The following is a 21,650-nucleotide window of genomic DNA, read 5'->3' as shown; positions in this document are numbered from 1 at the left end:
TTTTTAAGTGTGGAAGAGCGCTAAATGTTCTGCCTTAGATCCCCAGTCCAACACGGAGATATCTCACACCTGCACAGCCGCTGTGTGCACTCAAGCGCTGTTTCTAGCAGGTGGGTTTGCTTCAGTGGTTGTGTGATCTGGGACACAACACAGCCCCCTACCACCAGTGTGACAGTAATAGAATGGAACATGGCCCAGTCAGAGCACTCTTAGAGTCTAGAGTGTAGCAAAGCACACACACTCCTGCTCACATCTCTAGTGCTGCTCGTCGCAGGGCGGAAACCCTGTCCCTAGCCTCCATTAAAGAGACAGATTAACTGAGCCTATGCGCCGCCCTGCGTACCGTTCTCAGAAGGGCATTGAAATAAGCAGCAAAACCATGTTTTTTTTTAAAGTCCGCTTGTTTTTAACCTTCACTTTACCTTTCATGTTGCGCTTATCATATTTAGTCTCCTCGGGAGAAAACCGTCACAGGCATTTCAGCTATCCAGAAGCTTGTAAAGGTTGTTCTGTGGCGCTTACCATAGCATTAGACAAGGGTCTCAAGCCTCTTCAATGGGAGCTGTTTAAAAGCAGCAGACATACTTCAACAGGGGGACAATGACTAAACCTCTGAGGTAGAATGGACAAACTGCACTAAACTGTCTAGACTGACACCAGTCTAACACTAGACACTTGCTCCTCAATCGCTATTTCAATTAAATATTTTAAACATTGATGTTTCCAGACCTCATCAGACTGCACAATCAACACATTTGCATGCCAGTGAGTGTCTCACCTGCACAATTGAATAACGTTGTGTGTCTGTGTGTGTGCATGCAAGTGTACCCTGTTTGTGTCCTCTGTGTGTCACCTGGCAAAATTGTATGCAACATACTCTGTGAGGTAACATTTGGCCTGTGTGTGTGTAACAGTGTACCTGTTTCTAAGTGGCATGTTTATGTGCTGCTAGAGTGTCCCATCAACAGTGACCTTTGGCTAAGTGACGTCTGGGGCTCCCTGTGACCACTCCATAAGCCACGGCGCCTGGTTGTACTGCAAGTGTAGCTTCACTTATTAAACACTCGAAGTGTGTGTGCGTGCGCTTGCGCCTGTGTGACGGCATATCCATATTTGTATCCCCTTTGTTCAGGTGCTGCACAAAATAGTGCAGAAAATGTATCATCTGTAACTCTCATGCTCCCAAAACTTGATATAGTGGTAATTTATGGAAATGGGTATGGTCTCGATCTCCATTCGGGGACGTGCAGATGTCTTGTATAATGTAGGCTTTAACAAGAGCATGTGGAGATGTGGTTTAGTTTGTCTGCAAGCGGGTAGGTGTTGTAGTGTCTGGAGGTGCTGCTGTTACGTTTCCTTTTCTCCTCCTCCTCCTACTCCTTCTCCTCCTCTCCTCCTACTCCTTCTCCTCCTCTCCTCCTCTTTTTCTTCTAGCTGTAGCCTTTCTCTGAACCGGCCTGAAGCTAAATTAATAAACACCATTTTGCACCATCCATCCAACCACTGAACAAACCCATAGGTGTGGAAAGTTTTTTTTTTTTGAAGCTGCTAACAACTCTGAACTCTATTATTGCCGTAGAAGTGCCAACTCGTTAAATCAGTGGGCCTAGGATGGAAATTATCCTATCCTGAGACGCAACACTGCCTGGCTTTGTTAATCATGAATGGATGTCAGTAGGAGACTTTTGTGTAAGTCAGGTTACATGCACAAATTTCATGCCGGGGTTCGGCACTTGAAGCGTAAGATATCAACTTCTCTTCCGATGTAGTGTGTATTTGTGAAGTCTGGGTTGGTTTAGATGGAGCAGACGTAACAGCAGCAGTTGTAACAGTGTTTGTGTGTGTAGGGCTGGCACAAATATGTTTAACGGTGACATAACCATTTTTCGGGGGGGGGGGGGGGGGGACGAAGAACAGCTGGCTGAAGATGGCCAGGCGAGTCATGCAGTAATATGGACTCTTAAAGGGATAGTTCACACATTATATTGGTCCCATGACTTGATTGGGGTTTGTGCCACAAACGCTAAAAGATTAGCGTGTGGACTTTAAGGAAACCAATATGTCATTGTGTAATTTGGGTGAGCTATCCCTTTAACAACATGATGAAACTTTGTTGCGCCTTGATGAAACTAGCGAATGAGTCTTTGGTTGCCAAGGCAACGCCCCGCACAATGCAGCAGCAGCAGCAAACATAGAAATAGAATGTATTAATTACATTTCTATGGCAGCACATGCAGTCAGGAGCGAAGGAGAGGAGAAATGTTTGGGGGAAAAAATGTGGCTGGCCAATTACTGTCATCCAAAATTCCATGACCCTCACAACTGTGTGTGTTGCCCGAGGTTCAACTCTCACCGGTGTGTGGCGAAATATCCTCAACTCTCCTTTTCAGTCTCTTCTCATATCAATTATATATACTTCACCTCTCACTGTACAGACAACAGCCAGGAAGACGGAGTGAGCTCTATCATACCTCCCTCCCCATCACTCCATTCTGCTCTCAATCTACCTCTCGATTAATTTCTCTCCCTCTCCATTCCTCTATACGTCCTTGCCCCTACCTTCCGTTTGTCCTCCTTTCCCTTCCTCCTTACATCTTTTCAGCCACTCCCTCCTTCCCTCCATCCGCCCCCCCCCCCCCCCCCCCCCCACCACTACTGAAGTAACTACTTCTACTGTTAATAAACAACTAAAATATACTATCCCACTACTATTTATAATACAGTCACTACCTCTGCTACTACACTAGTCTGACATTTTAAACACTAGCCTATATCAATTTTAACTTCTACACTTCTCCCACTGACATAAAAATACATTTGGACAGCTTTTTCTTGCGAAATCTACCTTTCTAGTTATTTTGTTTTATTCATGCCTGGAGGTCCCTCTGCTTGCAGATGATGGTTGTATCTTTTCGGATGAAAAGATTTCCCCCTGCTCTGCTGTCTGAATAAAAGATGAATAGAATAACAGAGGGATAAATCTGAAGTTGCGCTGTGTTGTTCCCTCAGACTTCTGCTGTTTCTCTTCCCTCTTTCACTGACAGACAAACCCGGGTGGAGCGCTTCCCTGGTGTGTCTTGCCATCAGTCTACTATGTGTGTGGGTGTGTGTACTAGCAGGGTGTGGTCGTTCAGTGTGTGTGTTGTGTGCACGTGTGTGGTTGTACTAGTGGGGTGTGTGTGTGTCCAGACTTCTGGATCTCTTGTTTATCCATGGTAATTTGTGTTTCTACTCCCTCTACCCTGTGTGTGTGTGTGTGCGTGGTCAAAGCAATTTGGATAATACTTGCTCATTGTAGTGTAAGAAAACCAGGACTCAGAGCTAGGCCATTATCCAACTGAAATCCCCACTGTCTTACAAACACACACAGTCCTAGATACACACACTCTGTCTTTCACAAACGCCATACCCTCAGATACACAAACTCCAGACAGAGACACTGTACAGCACTTTGAGCAAGATGTAGAGCACGTCGATGGTGGGTGGTGGACAGAGATGGAAACAGAGCATATAAAGAAGGGATTGAGGAAGACATAGGAACATCAATAGGGGTGGGGGCAGCACTTTGAGACGAGAGCATCAGGGATAGGTGGAGGAGGCGAGAGAAGAGGGAAACAAAAAGAAGAGGATGAAGAATTGACTAGGAGCAGAGGCAGTGGCGTGATGGGCACAGTGTGGAAGATGGAGTAGGAGGAGGGATGCTGAGTGACAGATGATGGAGTGTGCCGGAGTCAGAATGTGGAGTGACAATGTAGGATAGATGGTTTGGTTCAGAGGCTATTCTGTATTTTTTTATTTGATATTTACTGTTCAGGCGTGGCAGCCCCGTGCAGGACACAATTGTCTGCCTCTTTTGGGAGTTTAGGCCAGGGTAACTGCTATAGATGTAGGATTCAAATAGAACTGGGTTTGATTTGTGCACGTGATTGTACGTGAATCTGTCTTTGGAGTGATTTTGGCTGGCCCATCTGCGTTTTGACCAGTGTGTCTGTGTATGTGTGTAGCCTCCAAAGGAGATTTGGAGCTTGGTTGTCACAGTCCTTCCCGCTCCCCAGTGGCAAGCTCCCTAACTGGGTCACATTCCAACCTCCTCCTGGCTTCTCCAGACTTTTCATTTTTGTACAGTTATGTGTCTGTCAGGAAATGTCCCCCGGAGCATGTTGGAGGTAAAGACAGTCCTCTAAATCAGCTTCAAGTTTATATTATTAAAGATGTTATCAAGTATGAAGTGGAGGGGAAAGAGGGACACACACTAAATATCAACTTGAAACACTCTGAAACATAAACTATCAGTCTGTCGCCACAGCTAAAAGCATTTAGATGACATATAACCCGTGTTATAAAAAAATACAACAGTAGAATAGTGATCGATAGTTGCATATCGGGATATTATTTTTGACCATGTGTCGTTTTGACTTTCGCAATATTATTTTTGCATTAGTTGGCTGTATATGCACCAACTCCAGTCATTTTCTTTTTCAGTGTGTTCAGTTGGTTTGTTTTGGTTCTGAGTGGTTGTGATGGCTCTCATTGATCATTCCATCCTCATACTTTTCTCTGTGGGATCACAAGATTTACTGTCCTGAAACAGATGAAAGAGATGCACCGCTGCTTTTGTTTTGGCCTAAACATCACTGTGTACGCTTCAAAATGAAGAGGAATAATTCTGAAATGACTGTTTTTGTCTTGTAATTTCCTCAAGAGTTTCTCAAGGGTTCAGCTTTTCCTAGCTACCATGTGTTACTTCTAAATAGCAGAAGAAATATGGCACTACTTTTACTGGAAATGTCTTGTCTTGTGGTATGTCAAATATATCCCTAATCTCTTTTAACCCAGAACTAATGTCTTGCATAATTGGCCAGATGCTCAATTAAGTTCTGTGTCCATACATATTAAGAGAAGATATGAATAAATGCTAGGAGTGGAACCGGAAAGAGGAGCTCCACCCTCTCTCGAAATTGTGATTTGTCCAAATAACAAGTGACTAAAAAATCCTAAGCCCCTGAACTAATGCTGCTTGTTATCACACGCATCCCATTGCAGGATGACCTCTACGGTACCATAATGTTTACATCGTTTTATCTCTCGTAAACAGACTGACCGCCCTTTCAGACTCTCCTTCAAAACCATACAAATACCGCATTCACCCAATCCTGATTTGTCCAAGTTTACCAGTGATGGAAAAACCCAAACACCAAAACTATTGATGCTTGTCATCAATTGGTGTTTATATTATAAATACAGATCTATGGTACGATTTACGTTAACTTAGTCTGTCCACAAGAGATGAACTTGCCCCTGATCATTGACCTGCCCAAATAATCCTGTTTATGAACCATAATGTGAATGACAAAGTTGGTTTTCCTCTCGGATTTTGTCTTGCAGAGCCCCCATGAACTCTTATACTCTGAGCGTCATCCACTAGTAGCCTGGTCTGTTGGTCACAGACACCTTAAAAAAAGGTAGGGGCGTGTATCAGAAAACCAGTCAGTATCTGGTGTGACCATCATTTGCCTCATGCAGCACGTGACATCCCCTTCGCATAGAGTTGATCAGGCTGTTGAATGTGGCCTGTGGAATGTTGTCCCACTCCTCTTCAATGGCTTTGCAAAGTTGCTAGATATTGGCGGGAACTGGAACACGCTGTCATACATCGATCCAGAGCATCCCAAACTGCTCAGTGGTTAACATGTCTGGTGAATATGCAGGCCATGGAGGAACTGGAACATTTTCAGCTTCCAGGAATTGTGTACAGATCCTTGTGACATGGGATTGTGCATTATCATGCTGAAACATGAGGTGAGGGCGGTGGAGGAATGGCCCGGCAATGGGCCTTAGGATCTCGTCACAATATCTCTGTGCATTCAAATTGCCATTGATAAAATGCAATTGTGTTCGTTGTCCGTAGCTTATGCCTGCGCATACCATAACCCCACCACCATGGGGCACCATGTTCATAACGTTGACATCCGCAAACAGCTCGCCCACACACCAAACACGCTCTCTGCCATCTGCCCAGTGCAGTTGAAACCGGGATTCATCCGTGAAGAGCACACCTTTCCAGCGTGCCAGTGGCCATCAAAGGTAAGCATTTGTCCACTGAAGTCGGTTACAACGCCAAACTGCAGTCAGGTCAAGATCCTGGTGAGGACGACGAGCACACAGACGGTTTCTGACAGTTGGTGCAAAAATTATTCGATTGTGCAAACCCACAGTTTCATCAGCTGTCCGGGTGGCTGGTCTCAGACAATCTCGCAGGTGAAGAAGCCGGATGTGGAGGTCCTTGGCTGGCATGGTTACACGTGGTCTGTGGTTGTGAGGCCGGTTGGGCGTACTGCCAAATTCTGTAAAACAACGTTGGAGGCGGCTTTCATACTCTCACACTCTCTACATACGCTGCTGCTACTCTTTATTATCTATCCTCATTAGGGTTGCAAATGGTCGGCAACAATCTGGTAAATTTTCCATGGGAAGTTAAGCTCGGGAATTTGGGGAATTTTGCTTAAATTCATCAACAACAAAAAATGCTTATAACAGTGAACCTTTCTTGTGGGATATGCACACAAGGCAATTCTAGGTCTTGTGGCATATTTTGGTTAAACTATCCCTAATTCAATGGAATTGCAACCCTCTGAATGCGCAGGGCATTCTTCCGTCACATGTACAGCTGGTTCTCAAGATCTTGCACACTAATGAGATGCTATTGAGCCCACACTACCACACTGTCTGAGCCAAGGACTACATGCTTTCTGGTAAGTTTTGATTACAATACTGGGTGGGGAGAATATTTTTTATGGCATACATGATTTCTTGTTAACTAGTAAATAGTAGCGTACAGAAAAGTTTGTTTAAATCATTTCTAACTTGTTAACAATTTCTGCTAGTTAGTTTTTGCTGCCATGTGGGTTTTAGCTTGCTTGGGCCTGCTAACTGAGGAGTGTTAATTCACCTGTTTCCATACATGCTTTATTTAAAAAAAAATGTATCTTACAAAAGAGTTGTTTAATCTAATTGCATAACTATTTATCTGTACATGGAATTGTATTTGTTGTTTTTTTTACTCATTTTTTCCTATTCTTTACAGGAAAATGACACGGGCACTATCTGATGTGTGGAGACATTTCACTGCAGCTAATGTAGAAGGAAAAGCTGTGTACATTTGCAAATACTGTGCCAAATCATATGTGAAGAATGCAACAAAGATGCAGAATAATCTGGCCAAGTGCATAAAGTTCCCTCAGCGCTCACAACAAACAACCTCTGACAAAAGCCCCTCTACTTCTATTTGAGGTGAAAATGATGAATCAGACACTTTATCGATAGCAACAGCTCATGGTCTTCCTGGAATCAGAAGTTTTTTTGACTCAATGAAGGAACGTAGTCAGAGAAATGCTGATGAATGTCTTGCTCGAGCTGTGTATGCAACTGGTTGACCTCTGATGCTCACAGGCAATGTGTATTGGAAGAGATTTCTGAATGTTCTTCGCCCAGCATACACCTCTCCAACCAGACATGCTTTATCTACTCATTTGCTGGATGCAGAGTTCAAGTGTAGGTCAAGCAAATCATAGAGAAAGCAGACTGTATTGCAATCATCTCTGATGGATGGTCGAATCTTCGTGGGCAAGGAATAATTAACTACATCATCTCCCCTCAATCTGTATTCTACAAGAGCACAGACACAAGGGACAACAGACACACCGGTCTCTACATTGCAGATGAGCTGAAGGCAGTCATCAATGACCTTGGACCACAGAAGGTATTTGCGCTGGTAACAGACAATGCTGCGAACATGAAGGCGGCTTGGTCTAAAGTGGAGGAGTCCTACCCTCACATCACACCCATTGGCTGTGCTGCTCATGCATTGAATCTGCTACTCAAGGACATCATGGCACTGAAAACAATGGATACACTCTACAAGAGAGCCAAGGAAATGGTTAGATATGTGAAGGGTCATCAAGTTATAGCAGCAATCTACCTCAGAAAGTAAAGTGATACGAATAAGAGCACCACATTGAAGCTGCCCAGCAAGACTAGTTGGGTTGGTGTTGGCATCATGTTTGACAGTCTCCTGGAAATGGCCATATCACAGTCTGCCGATATGGACGGCCCCATCAAGAGGATCCTCCTGGTTGATGTATTTTGGGAGAGATTTGCAAGCAGCCGGAAACTCCTGAAACCTATATCACTAGCCATTGCACAGATTGGGGGAGACAATGCCATCCTGTCTGATGTTCAGACTCTGCTTGCGGATGTAAGATAATAAATCCGTAATGCCCTGCCCACTTCACTGTTGCTCCAAGCACAGGAAACTGCAGTTCTGAAATACATCAAAAAGCATAAAGACTTCTGCCTGAAGCCCATACACACCGCATCGTACATGTTGGACCCCAACTATGCTGGCAAGGTCATCTTGTCTGGTGCAGAGATCAGCAATGCCTATGGTGTCATCTCTATCTTGTCTTGTCACCTTGGCCTGGATGAGGGCAAGGTTCTTGGCAGCTTGGTGAAATACAATTCCAAGCAAGAGCTTTGGGATGAAGATGTAATATGGCATTCGTGCCAACATATCTCATCAGCCACCTGGTGGTTGGGACTTTGTGGATCTGAGGCTCTTTCCGCTGTTGCCTCCATCATCCTCCAAATCCCACCAACATCAGCCGTCTCAGATCACAACTGGCTGACAATACAGGGTTGAAAAATTGGTTGCCATCCGGTGGACATTGAGGAGGTCCAGGGAGAGGACATGGAAGCCTGAGGGGAAGACAACCAAAGCTTTCGTTTCTAGACTATCATTTTACAGATGTCTGTTAAAAATGTTTTTCGGAGATGCGATGGATCATTGGGGATCATTCAGTATTCCCTTTTGCTGTTCTGTGGAATCACCCCATGTGAAGAGTCAACTCATTTAATTAAAGTACAATTCGTAACTAGATTTTTTTATTTTTTTATTTCTATTGGAAGTATTTAATAATTTGCAATTATGTCTACTTATGATAAGGTTTATGTTTCTGTCTCCGTATAATATGGTAAATATATCAAATGGAAAAAACATCTACCTTTAAATGGTATTACTGTTCATTTTCTATATATTCCCTTTAATTGCCACGGAAAGTTTCCACCTCTGAATTTTCCCCAGAATGTGCAACCCTAACCCTGATTGCCTAGTCACTTTTACCTTACCTACATGTACATATTACCTCAACTTCCTCGTACCCCTGCACATTGACTCGGTGCTGGTACTCCTTGTATATAGTCTCGTTGTTATTTTTTTTTAAAAATTTTATTTATTTTTTTTGTTATTATATAGTCTCGTTTTTATTTTATTTTTAATTCTGCGTTGTATGGAAAGGGCTTGTCGGTAAGCATTTCACAGTAAATTCTACAACTGTGGTATTCGGGGCGTGTGACAAATACAATTTGATTTGATTTCGACTTGCCTCAAGGAAAAACAGGGAAGAAAACGGAATAAAACCTTGCCGAACACCAAAACAAACAAAAAAAGTGTCACATGTCATAATATATGTGCAAACTCTTTTGACTTGGAAGCATACTAGTACAGATGGCAATGGCTTTTAAACTTTACCCTGTACCAGGCTATTTTTGTCAAAAACCTAGTTGCTTCTAACAGGAAGCTGGAATGTCTACTTATGATAATTATCTTGGCCAGCAAGACAATAACCCCAAGCACACATTAAAATCCACAAAGAAAAAGCTAATTGGCCACAAAATCAACATTTTGCAAGGGCCATCTCAGTATCCGGACTTGAAACCCATTAAAAACCTGTGGTTTGAATTGATGAGGGCAGTCCATAAGTGCAGACAAGGAATATCAAAGATCTGGGAGGATTCTGTATGGAGAAATGATCTAAGATCCCTCTTTTCTCTGAGCAATTGTATTCGTATAAAATAACAATTTCACAAAAATCTTTTGCATACAATATAGCTCAGTTTCAATTATATTATAGTAATTTTTGCTCATCTTTATCAAAGGTGTCAATCATTTTGGACCTCACTGTAGTGTAAGAATTGGGTCTTTGTGTGCTCAGTGGAAATTTGCACATTCACATTTTAAATGGACACCATTTAGCATGAAGAGGACATTTTAATAATAAATCATCATAATTATCTATTAATACCCTATAATACCCTCTTCTCTCATAATTTAGATAAATTATCCATATGGCTTTGGGTCTGAGAATGGAGTGTTTGTGTCCACTTTTAACTTTAAACGTTCAGTAGGCCCTACACACAATTCAGATATAGCCTAGTATTTAATTGGCTGTAGGGGATCCCATAGGAAAAATAGTTTTCAGACTTTTCAAGCATTTGATACTTTATGAGCAAGGAACTCAAATCACTGCACAAATCATGCATTGACATCAATCGCAGACTTGCAGGAAAGTTCACATTGCTCACGCTTATGAGGTTAAAATTGGACCCAGAGAGAATAGAAAAACATGAAGGATTTTATTCATTCTATGCTCACCTCTTGATCTTAAACTCTCCATCTCCCTGACTTAATTTACCACATTAAACCATAGTTCCAGACCCTTTGAAATACAGCCCAAGGGCCATATGTATGAAGCATCTCAAAGTAAGATCTAGGAATCGGTCCCCATTTTCAACATAATTGTATTAATTTTGATCTAAAAGACAAAACTGATCCTAGATCAGCACTTCTACTCTGAGACGCTTGATACATATAGCATTGTTTCATGGTGTAACTTATCTTTGGCTCTCGGCAGTACTGTGATACCTCAGCTTCCATTAGAGGTGCCCATTTATGCGTCAGCATGCTTCAGTTCGGCTGGGCAAACCAAACAAGTGTGCTCTAAGACCTTCCTTGAAAAATGTATCAAAAGCGGCAAAAGTGCTGTATGTCTATTTTGAGACACCGTAGCCAGTATACTGTACACTTACTCAAAATAGTCTGAATTAATCTAAGAAAACTCAAGAAATCTGTCAAAATGTTGGCATTTTTGCAGAGGAGATCTTAGTCGTGCAATTTTAGATCCAGCTAATATGTTTGGTGCAGTATTTCACAATGAAAAAATGTGCATGAAAACAAGACGGCTCTCGTTGAATGACAACAGAATTTATTGAAGTATCACTATTGTTGACCAATCACCGACAAAGGGGTGTGGACTTGGGCTAACAAACTCAGCTTTCCTCTGGCTTTGGGTCAGCCAAAAAAACTCTCACCAAAAGAAAAGTAACAAAATGTTGTCATAATATATGCACACAAATGTCCAAACCGTTTCAGCTGAGAAGCATGGGGCCTTTAGTGTGCGTGATGGTGAGAAGAGGCTCCTCCACCCCCACTCATGCTATTAGAGAAAGCACACATACATATACAAACACACAAACAGGGGCTGCTGAAGCCATCAGGAGAATGTCTAATTTGGGGCTCTTTGAAGTGGGAAGATGGTGAGCCTGGGTGTCAACACCCTTTCATCTATCTCAGTATGGAAAGAAGGGGAGAGCATGGTCTCCATGTGAAGGAGGACAGAGGATGATGATGAAAAAGCGAGCCTGGATCTGACTATGACAACCTCCAGAACGACAGGCCTGTCTCCAACTGCAGTACCACACCATCTGGCTCTTCACAACCTACTCGACCCATTCCAGTCGGGTTTCAGAGGTAGACACAGCACAGATTGCCTTGGGTAAGGTTCAGCAATGACCACCTTATGAATGCGGACTCCAGCATTTGACATGGTCAGACATGCCAATCCGCTGGACCGCATGGAGAAGTTCTTGGGCCTGTTAGGACCTGAACCAGTCCAGGACAATGTCTCTCTCTCACTGATCACTCCCAGTTGGTAGCCATCGGTCCTAATAGGTGACGATCTGCCAGGAGGTCCCTCAAGGCTCGGTCCTAGAAAACAGTAGCGGCTCTATCTGCCACTGAGAAACATCTTGAGGAAACACGGACTGGGCTTTCACTTTTATGCCGACGAGACTCAGCTGTATGTCTCAAAAACACTGATACTGCCAATGCCACTGCACTCTGGGTCAGTTGCCTGCAGGACATCAAAGTGTGGATGCAGCAGAGTTTCCTGCAATTAAACTGCAAAAAGACTGAGGTCTTCCTTATTGGCTCTCATACCATAATTAACATCAGCAGCTACAGCCTCAATATTTGTGGTGTCAAGGTCCTATCCTCCATTGAGGTTCGCAACCTGGGTGTAATAATTGACAGTTGGCTCTTGTTTGAGGCCCACATCAAAAGTGTGACCATCCACAGAACATTGCCTGGTTATGACCTATGCTGTTACAACATTTTACAATTTTACATGTTCAGTAGTTCCAAAACATGCGGTAATTTTGCAGAGAGCCACATCAATTTACAGAAATACTCATAATAAACATTGATAAGAGATACAACTATTATACATGGAACTTTAGATAAACTTCTCCTTAATGCAACCGCTTTGTCAGATTATTTTTTTTAAATACGGAAAAAGCATACCATGCAATAATCTGAGTACAGCGCTCAGAGCCCAAACAAGCCATAAAGATATCTGCCATGTTGTGGAGTCAACATTAGTCAGAAATAGCATTATAAATATTAACTTACCTTTGATGATCTTCATCGGAATACACTCCCAGGAATCTGTTCCACAATAAATGTTTGATTTGTTCGAAATATAGTTCATAATTTATGTCCAAACACCTCCTTTTGTTAGCGCGTTTGGTAAACAAATCCAAACTCACAACGCGCGTGCAAGTCCAGCGGAAAGGTCGGACAAACAGTTCCGTTACAGTCCGTAGAAACATGTCAAACGAAGTATAGAATCAATCTTTAGGATGTTTTATTATAAATCTTCAATAATGTTCCAACCGGAGAATTCATTTGTCTGTAGAAAAGCAATGGAACGCGAGGTAACTCTCACATGAACACGCGTCATGAGCCCATGGCACTCTGCCAGACACCTGGCTCAATCCCCTCTCATTCAGCCCCCCTTCACAGTAGAAGCCTGAAACAAGGTTCTAAAGACTGTTGACATCTAGTGGAAGCCTTAGGAAGTGCAAAATGACCCAACAGACACTGTATATTGGAATGGCAACTACAAACCTCAGATTTCCCACTTCCTGGTTGGATTTTTCTCAGGTTTTTGCCTGCCATATGAGTTCTGTTATACTCAGACATCATTCAAACTGTTTTAGAAACTTTAGAGTGTTTTCTATCCAAATATACTAATTATATGCATATTCTAGATTTTATGGCGGAGTAGCAGGCAGCTTACTCTGGGCACCTTATTCATCCAAGCTACTCAATACTGCCCCCCAGTCACCAAAAAGTTAACCTGTAGTGACGCCCAGCCCGTGAACGGGACCGTTATCATCATCTGACACTAATTAGCATAACGCAACGGACATAAATCTTCCTAGAAAATATTCCTATTCATGAAAATCACAAGTGAAATATATTGGAACACTTTTGTTAATCACCCTGTCATCTCAGATTTTCAAAATATGCTACAGCCAACGCTAGTCAAGCATTTGTGTAAGTTTATCATAGCCTAGTATAGCATTATGCCTTGCTAGCAGCAGGCAAACTTGTCACAGAAATCAGAAAAGCAATCAAATTAAATCGTTTGCCTTTGATGAACTTCAGATGTTTTCACTCACGAGACTCCCAGGTAGACAGCCAAAGTTCCCAAAAGATTATTTTTGTAGGCGAAATAGCTCCGTTTGTTCTTCACGTTTGGCTGAGAAATCGCCCGGAAATTGCGGTCACCACAACGCCGAAAAATATTCCAAATTACCTCCATAATATCGACAGAAACATGGCAAACGTTGTTTAGAATCCATCCTCAAGGTGTTTTTCAAATAGCTATTCGATAATATATCCGTCGGGACAATTTCTTTTTCTCTAGGACCGATTGGAGTAATGGCTACCTCTGCACTTTATGCGAGAATCTCTCTCGGAGCCACCATGTGACCACTTACGCAATGTGCCCCCATACGGCTATTCTTCAACAGAAATGCGTAAAACTACGTCACAATGCTGTAGACACCTTGGGGAATACGTAGAAAGCGTAAGCTCGTTGATGGTACATTCACAGCCATATAGGGAGTCATTGGAACGCAGCGCTTTCAAAACCTGGGGCACTTCCGGATTGGATTTTTCTCAGGCTTTCGCCTGCAACATCAGTTCTGTTATACTCACAGACAATATCTTTACAGTTTTGGAAACGTTAGTGTTTTCTATCCAAAGCTGTCAATTAAATGCATATTCTAGCATCTTTTCCTGACAAAATATCCCGTTTAAAACGGGAACGTTTTACAATCCCCCATGAGCACATTACTCCATGGCTCTTCAACCTCAACTGGCTCCCAATATGTTTAACATTTTGGGTCACACCTACCAAGCTCCTGCCGCACGCACCCTTCTGGTCTTCAGGTCCAACTTCCGTCAGCAGCTCCACAGCAGGCTAAATGCTATGGGTGATAGGGCTTTCAGTTGTGTGACTCCTCAGCTGTTCGCACTTCCAATCACTGTCTGGGCTTCAGAGTTTCTGGCCTTGTTTAAAGCACAGCTAAAGTCTGCTGTTCACAAAATCTTTCAAGGACCTATGTTAATTCTGTTCTCCTATCCACCGAATCTGATGACACCTGTATATTTGGGGCGGCAGAGTAGCCTAGTGGTTAGAGCGTTGGACTAGTAACTGAAAGGTTGCAAGATCGAATTCCTGAGCTGACAAGGTACAAATTTGTCGTTCTGCCCCTGAACAAGGCAGTTAACCCACTGTTCCTAGGCCGTCATTGAAAATAAATATTTGTTCTTAACTGACTTGCCTAGTATAATTCAAAATTCAAACATATATATTTTATTGTTGTCTGCGAACAATGTTCTGTGATGGATTTTTTTTTAAATTGCTCCTTGGGTGTTTGTGAAGCGCTTTACAAATGAAAACTATTATTATTATTATTAACTGCTGAAATTCTAATTAGCATAATAATGGATATGTTTTTTTGCATTGGATCCAACGCATCTGCCTATGAAACACTTCTTTATCCGCATCTGACCATGAGACTTCCTGAAAAATGTCTTATTTCTCGGAAATACACTTTGGAACAAACTTTCTTTCGATTTTTTTGGGGAGAGGGACTATCTGTTGTTCCATGTAGTGAATCTGTTATTCAATGCGTTTGTATGGGTTAATAGCAGTGAGGCCAAATACAATTTTTCATCAAATAACTTTGTATATATATTTTTTTATATATTAAAATTCTAAATCAAATAGCAAAATGATCCTTGGTATGATTTCCTTTAAAACAATTCCATATAGTTTTGGATAACCCCCCTCCCCCCGGCTTAGACGGGGCTTAGACGCTTATAGGTTAAGATGAGAGGAAGGCTTAGAGATGTAAACACCTGGTCTTCATATGAAGTTCTGGAGGAGCGAGGGTGCGAGAGAGGTGTCTGTGAGCCAGAGGAGGATACAGAGAAAAGAAAGGAAGATAAGAGGTCAAACTGTTAGGCGTGGTCTTTGTGTGGAGGTCGGGAGCAGAGCCTCGTAGTATCAGTCCGGGTTAAGGAATTGGAGGCCGTGTTTTTATAGGACGGAGCGAGAAAGTGTGAGAGGTGGAGTAAAAGAGATATGTTAGGGATCAGAAAGGGGAAGAGCTGGAGGAGATGTAAAAGCCCTATCTTTATGTTTAGGAGGGCAAGGAGCAAGATGGTGAATGAGGGAGATGAAGGGAAAGGGGATATCTAGAGCAAGACAGAAAAGGAGTGCAGAATGGAAGACCTGCTTTGTACAGGAAGAAGGTAGAGGGGGTGGGAGAGCGAGCGGGTGAGGAAGAAGTGTTGGGGAAGAAAAAAGGAAGAGAAAGCACTCCGAGGTAAATTGCTGACATGTGGCCGTATAGTGGATGTGCTGGTATTGTAATTGAATGGAAGACATGATTTGTATAGGACGAAAGTAGAGGGAGTGGGAGAAAGACGAAGAGAGGGGTTACGAAAAAAAAAAAAGAGAAAGCACTCAGAGGTAAATTGCTGACATTTAGCCATATAGTGGATGTGCTGGTATTGGGATTGAAAGACATGATTTGTACAGGAATAAGGTAGAGGGGGTGGGGAGAGAGACGAAGATGACAAGGAAGAGAAGTGTTACGGGATTGGGAAGAAAATATAAGAAAGCACTAAGGTGCAGGTTGTGCTCCTTATGTAAGGAGGGAAGAAACAAAGAGGGAGAAAAGTGAGAGGACTGATTTTATTTTCAGAGAAAATAATGATGAAGAAAGGGTTTCTTGTTCTGACACCCTAACAGCTCTGCGTATAGAGGATATCATCCTCTCGTTCCCCTCCCTCTTTCTCATTTTCTCTCTCTAAGTCTGTACAGTGAAGGGGATAGGATAGGCTTTGCCAGGGATTTACACTGTAATGCAGCCTTTTGGCCCCTGAATTACTGAAGCCATACGAGTCCGAAACAATACGGCTTATTCTCTATGATAAAGATGTCTGGCAGCATAGCCGGTATCGTCAGGCAAAGACCCACTCAGTAACACACTGAGCCACAGAACAGCCATTCTGCATCGATTGTTATATTTGTGCAAGGTGTGGCTTCATTACAATCTAATTACATCTAAATTGCAGACCTTTAGCCTCATCGTGGATGTGCTTGTATTGGAATTGAGATGTCTGTATTTGTTAACTTTCAGATTTGTATTCTGACGTTTATTTACCTTTATTTAACTAGGCAAGTCAGTTAAGAACAAATTCTTATTTTCAATGACGGCCTAGGAACAGTGGGTTAACTGCCTGTTCAGAGGCAAAACGTCAGAATACAAATCTGAAAGTTAACCTTGTCAGCTCGGGGATTTGAACTTGCAACCTTTCTCGGTTACTAGTCCAACACTCTAACCACTAGGCTACCCTGCCGCCCCAAAAAGATGCATTGACGTAATTATTGTAGATTCAGTGTATTGTGTGCCTGCATGCGTATCTGTGCCTATGCACGTCAAATATGATATGCAGAGGGTATAGGGGAGTGAAAAATAATATTACCCAGTGCATCTCAGTCCCAAATGGCTCCCTATAAAGTGTACTACCTTTAAGCTGATTTACCATTGTAATGCTTTCTGATATTTAGAACACATACAGAATGTTCAGCTTCTATCTGGATGTTTTTAGGAAGACTTTTAATTCCCAGCTCTAGAGTTCCCTGAAAGTTCATAGGATTTAAGTCTTAGTTCACGGGATTTAAGTCTTAGTTCACATTAACTTCCTGCAGATATTATGGTGGTGTGTGACGGGGGACGGCTACGGCTCTAGTCAAAATCTGCTGTTTTGGTCAAAAATGATTTTATATATCTCTCATGCTAACCAGTTTAATCACGATTTGACGCTTTAAAAACTGTGCTCTTGTCTTGGTCATGCACTGTAGTGTGTGTGTGTGTGTGTGTGTTCATATATGTGTGCTCAGGCTCCAGTGATGGTTTTCAGTGAGAATGCTCTGACATTTTTCCAGTAATGGTGGGCTTTCAGCCCCTGTGTGTGTTCGTGTTTGCTCGCTCCGACAGCTTTGGCTCCCCTTCGCCGTCACGCCGTTTAGCAGGCCCTCAAGTGAAACCCTCAGAACCACTGGCGCACACAGTGGGGCTGCGTCGGAAATAGGGATGGGAATTTGAAATGTTTTGACTGTTCGAGTACTCACATGATTTGTTTCCCCCGAGTACTCCAATTAAAAAAAAATGCATTTATCAATATGCCAACAGTGCGCCACAATGCATAATTTATCATAACCATTACAGATAACAAATCCTAATAGCTAAATGGCAATTTAAGATCCACTTATTGAAACCATAATATCAACTGGCTATGTTACATTGTGGAACAGTCTTCAAGAAGGTAGGAACCTCAACAGTGGCGCTTGCTTGTAGAAGAAGCCTTATGTTAGGAATCAAAATTACTACATAAAGGTAGGTTAAGTAATTCAATAAAAATCCAATTATCCCATTTACAGTACCAGTCAAATTTTGGACACACCTACTCAATCAAGGGTTTTCCTTTATTTTTAACTATTTTCTTTATACATTGTCATCAAGGCAAAGGGTGGCTACTTTGAAAAATCTCAAATAGAAAATATATTTTGATTTGTTTGACGCTTGTTTGGTTACTACATGATTCCATATGTGTTATTGCATAGTTTTGATGTCTTCACTATATTATTCTACAATGTAGAAAATAGTAAAAATAGAGAAAAACCCTTGAATGAGTAGGTGCATCCCAACTTTTGACTGGTACTGTATTTTCAGTCAATAAAAAACAAGTGCAATTTGAGAATTATTAATTGAAACCATAATGAGCTGTGTTACCTGCTCTGCTCTGGCGAGGTCACCTGCCAGTGGAGAGAGACATGGCTAGCGTTAGCGTGTCTTCGCCACACAGTATTTTACGTATTATTATTATTGTTGTTGTTTTTGGTTAAAGATCTAGTTTTGACGTCCGTTCGAGTACTCGATTACTCATCCCCATCCTTTATTTTAAATCCTATTCCAGAGCTGAAGTGGTCTGTATTCGTTTCCCCCAAAGAGCCTCATGCAGACTCGAACATTGCTATAGGTCATTTGGAAGCTTGGACCAAATTCCTTAAAAAGAAAAAATCATAAATCTTATTTTTTTGTATTAGAAGATGAGATATTAGGCTTATTACTCATCAGGTCATGATCCCACTTAATCCATTTTGGATTGTCAATTTTTTGGGAATAACAGGGAGACTTATTATGGAAGCAAGTTTGCCATGTGTTTTATCGTGTGATCATTTTTCTCTCTTTCAAAAGCCACTGATAATCTGTCATCGTTTAAAAATGGGGGGAAAACTGCTTTATTGCTCTTATCTTTGCCCTGTCAGGCTGTTACTGCAACTGTCACTATAATCTAGTTGTATTAAAGAATAACCCTCTGATTAATTCTGAAAGCTGAGATTCTAGTGTGGCGCTCGCAGCGTAGTGAGCCATCAGCCTGAGTATCTGTCACTGTAGTCTCGGAGCTCTCCTCTCTACCAGTACTGTATTTAAGACCGGGACAATCTGATAACCGAATGGCATTTTGACAGATGAGTTTCAGTTTGCACCTTTTTGAATAGAAGCAAGGTGAAGATAAATGGGGAGGTATTCTCCTTTCTGGGTTAACTCGCGGCTGCAGGCCAGAGCTGGACCAGAAAATTCATGCAAGCTTGATGTGTTATTTGGCCGTTGAGAGATGGACTGTATTTATTGTGACAGGTTGACTTCGGTTGTTACTAGATGGAATACAGCTGTGGGTGAGATTTACCATTGAAATACCATGAGTTTGGACTTATGATGTTTTGGATTTTTTTAAAGTCAGAAAGCGACTTGGTGCTTTCCGTTGCTATGGCGATAACTACCGAGAGTTAGTTTAGTTAACTAGCTAGCTAGAGTCTCTTGGCGATGACAAGAAAACATAATTTTAACTTGGTGTAAATGACTACGGCACAGGTGTTGTATTGAGGTGCTTGCTGATGTGAGGTGCTTCCTACTGGGCAACTGTATTTACAGTGTCGCCGGTGGTAGCCAATGTACCCTATTTTTTCCCTACCATGATTGTATTTTAGTAGCCTACACAATAAATAATATTGATAACCATCTAGATGTCACCTTGATACAAGCGTTAACGGCTTCAACACTGGGACAGTGTCTTCGATCCCGCTTGTCAATCACAGCCGTCCGTTTACGGTGTGGGAAGTAGCTGGGCTAGTGTAGCCAATATCAGTCAGGGTGACCTTCACAGTAAGCACATGCATACAAGCAACAGTATACCCATCAGTACTTTCATTGAAAAATAAGCCATCGTGAGTTTTATCAACTGAAAATGTACAATTATTTTCTGTAAAATTAAGTGAAATACGACTCAGACCCATCCTCTGGCTTCAAAATGCGAAGTCCAACTCTCGCAGTAGTTCAATTGTAGATATTGTCTGTAGCTGTGTTCCATCTAATCACAAACCTTGACTTCGTTTACAAAATTAAGCCTAGTTCTCAACCTCGAAACACACACGGGTGCGCCAGATTGAATAGTTCTCAACTCACATGCGTGCTACTCATGCACTTGCACAAAGCAAGTAAAGGCAATGTTGTGAAGAGTGGAATCAATAGTCAATCATTGTGTCTGTCACTGTATGTAGAACCATTGTGGTAACAATTGCATTGCTCAAGGCCATTTTTACCTCGTTAACTTTCCCGTCTGATAGTACAAAATGCTCATTGCGATTTCATTCTCACCAAACCCATTGAGATTTTGTGATCCATGCAGAGAACAATTCAGCTACTTTTCTAAGGTCATAGCTACAGTACTTAACCATTTTGGAAGTCAATAGTGCAAAAAAAAACTTGAGCTCTGTCATGCATGGATGTCGGTGAACTTTTAAGTTTGTGCTCTGTTTAAAATAAAATAAAAATGTAAGTTGATCTTATCTGATTCTGCTGTCACTGGATCACCATTATCCTAACCTCATCCTGCTCTTCCTTGTGTTTATGACACTAACGGAGAGGCTTCTTATTCAGTGCAGGGCTTCGCTTGGCATCTGCTTAATTGCTTTAGGTCGTGTAGCCCATTAGAGAACTGAATGCTGGGTAATTGTCACACTTGAGGTCAGACCTATTTCCTGCTTGATAATGGTAATGATGTAATGTTTTTTGTCTTTGTTTTATTTATGTACAGCTTCTCTCCAACTCACAGAAACTATAGGGAAAACAATAAACTAAGCAAATGTCAAAATCAATGTAAGGCGCTGTTGAAATACACCTGAGGCAATGGATACTGTAGACTTGTCCTGAATGGAAGTACAGCTTTTACCGTACTTCTCCTGCTCTAGTAAAAGTTGGAATGCAGAAGTTTTCAAGACCTGGAAGTCTCAAATTACCAATAGTGATTTTAGTATTCAAAAACTCCCTTCCCTAATTCAGAGGGGGTTGGTTCTTTTGCAATGTGGGTCTGCATTTGTTTGCATTCCTTCTTATTTCCGTCAGAGGAATAGTCCCTAGACTCTGATGTATGTAAACATTCATCATTAGTGTTCATATTCCGTGTTAGTTTCTCTCTTATCTGGTCCCACACAGCCTAATTAGAACAGCGGAAGCATCTTAACGAAGGTGAAGGGAGTAGCATTGTGCTTGTCTTAACGAGCCAGCAGGTAATAAATTATAATGCAGCCTCTCCGGCGGACGCCAGCATAGTCATTTAGCCCACTTACTGTAGTATGTAATGTGCCCGTTGTGTATGTGATTTATATGCCGTCTCTGTATTTAATACTCCTACTGTTCGGATCGGTGAGTAGCCAGACATAACGTCTTAAATGTCTTCAGTCTGATGGATTCATTGGATCCCTGGTGGGGGTAAATTGTCTGGTTTCAAGTAATGACCCGACGCTGATGGCTCTTGTAATCGATTCAAAATTAATTGAATTTGTTTGACTACTTCTATGTAGTCTACTAACACAGCACGTAGGCCATTTCAGCTCAAGATGTCATCTTGTCCTGGTGATGGGCCCACTTACAGAATGCAGCATCCTAAATGATGAGTTCACCTCCTGTCCTGATTATGCACATGAACTTGCTGGGTCACATTCAGGGCTCGTCAATCCAGTTACATCATGGTTATTTGACCGATTGTC

General features: G+C 42.0%; 1 protein-coding gene across 3 annotated transcripts in view; it reads left to right on the top strand.

Moving 5' to 3' along the window:
- Positions 1-21,650, top strand: part of ipo11 (importin 11) — a 233,640-nt gene that overhangs the window by 189,144 nt on the left and 22,846 nt on the right. The window lies entirely within an intron of this gene.

This window comes from Oncorhynchus mykiss, chromosome 6, assembly GCF_057628025.1.
Source record: "Oncorhynchus mykiss isolate SJ-2025 chromosome 6, ASM5762802v1, whole genome shotgun sequence".
Lineage (NCBI taxonomy): Eukaryota > Metazoa > Chordata > Actinopteri > Salmoniformes > Salmonidae > Oncorhynchus > Oncorhynchus mykiss.
This window is presented reverse-complemented; position numbering and strand designations above follow the sequence as displayed.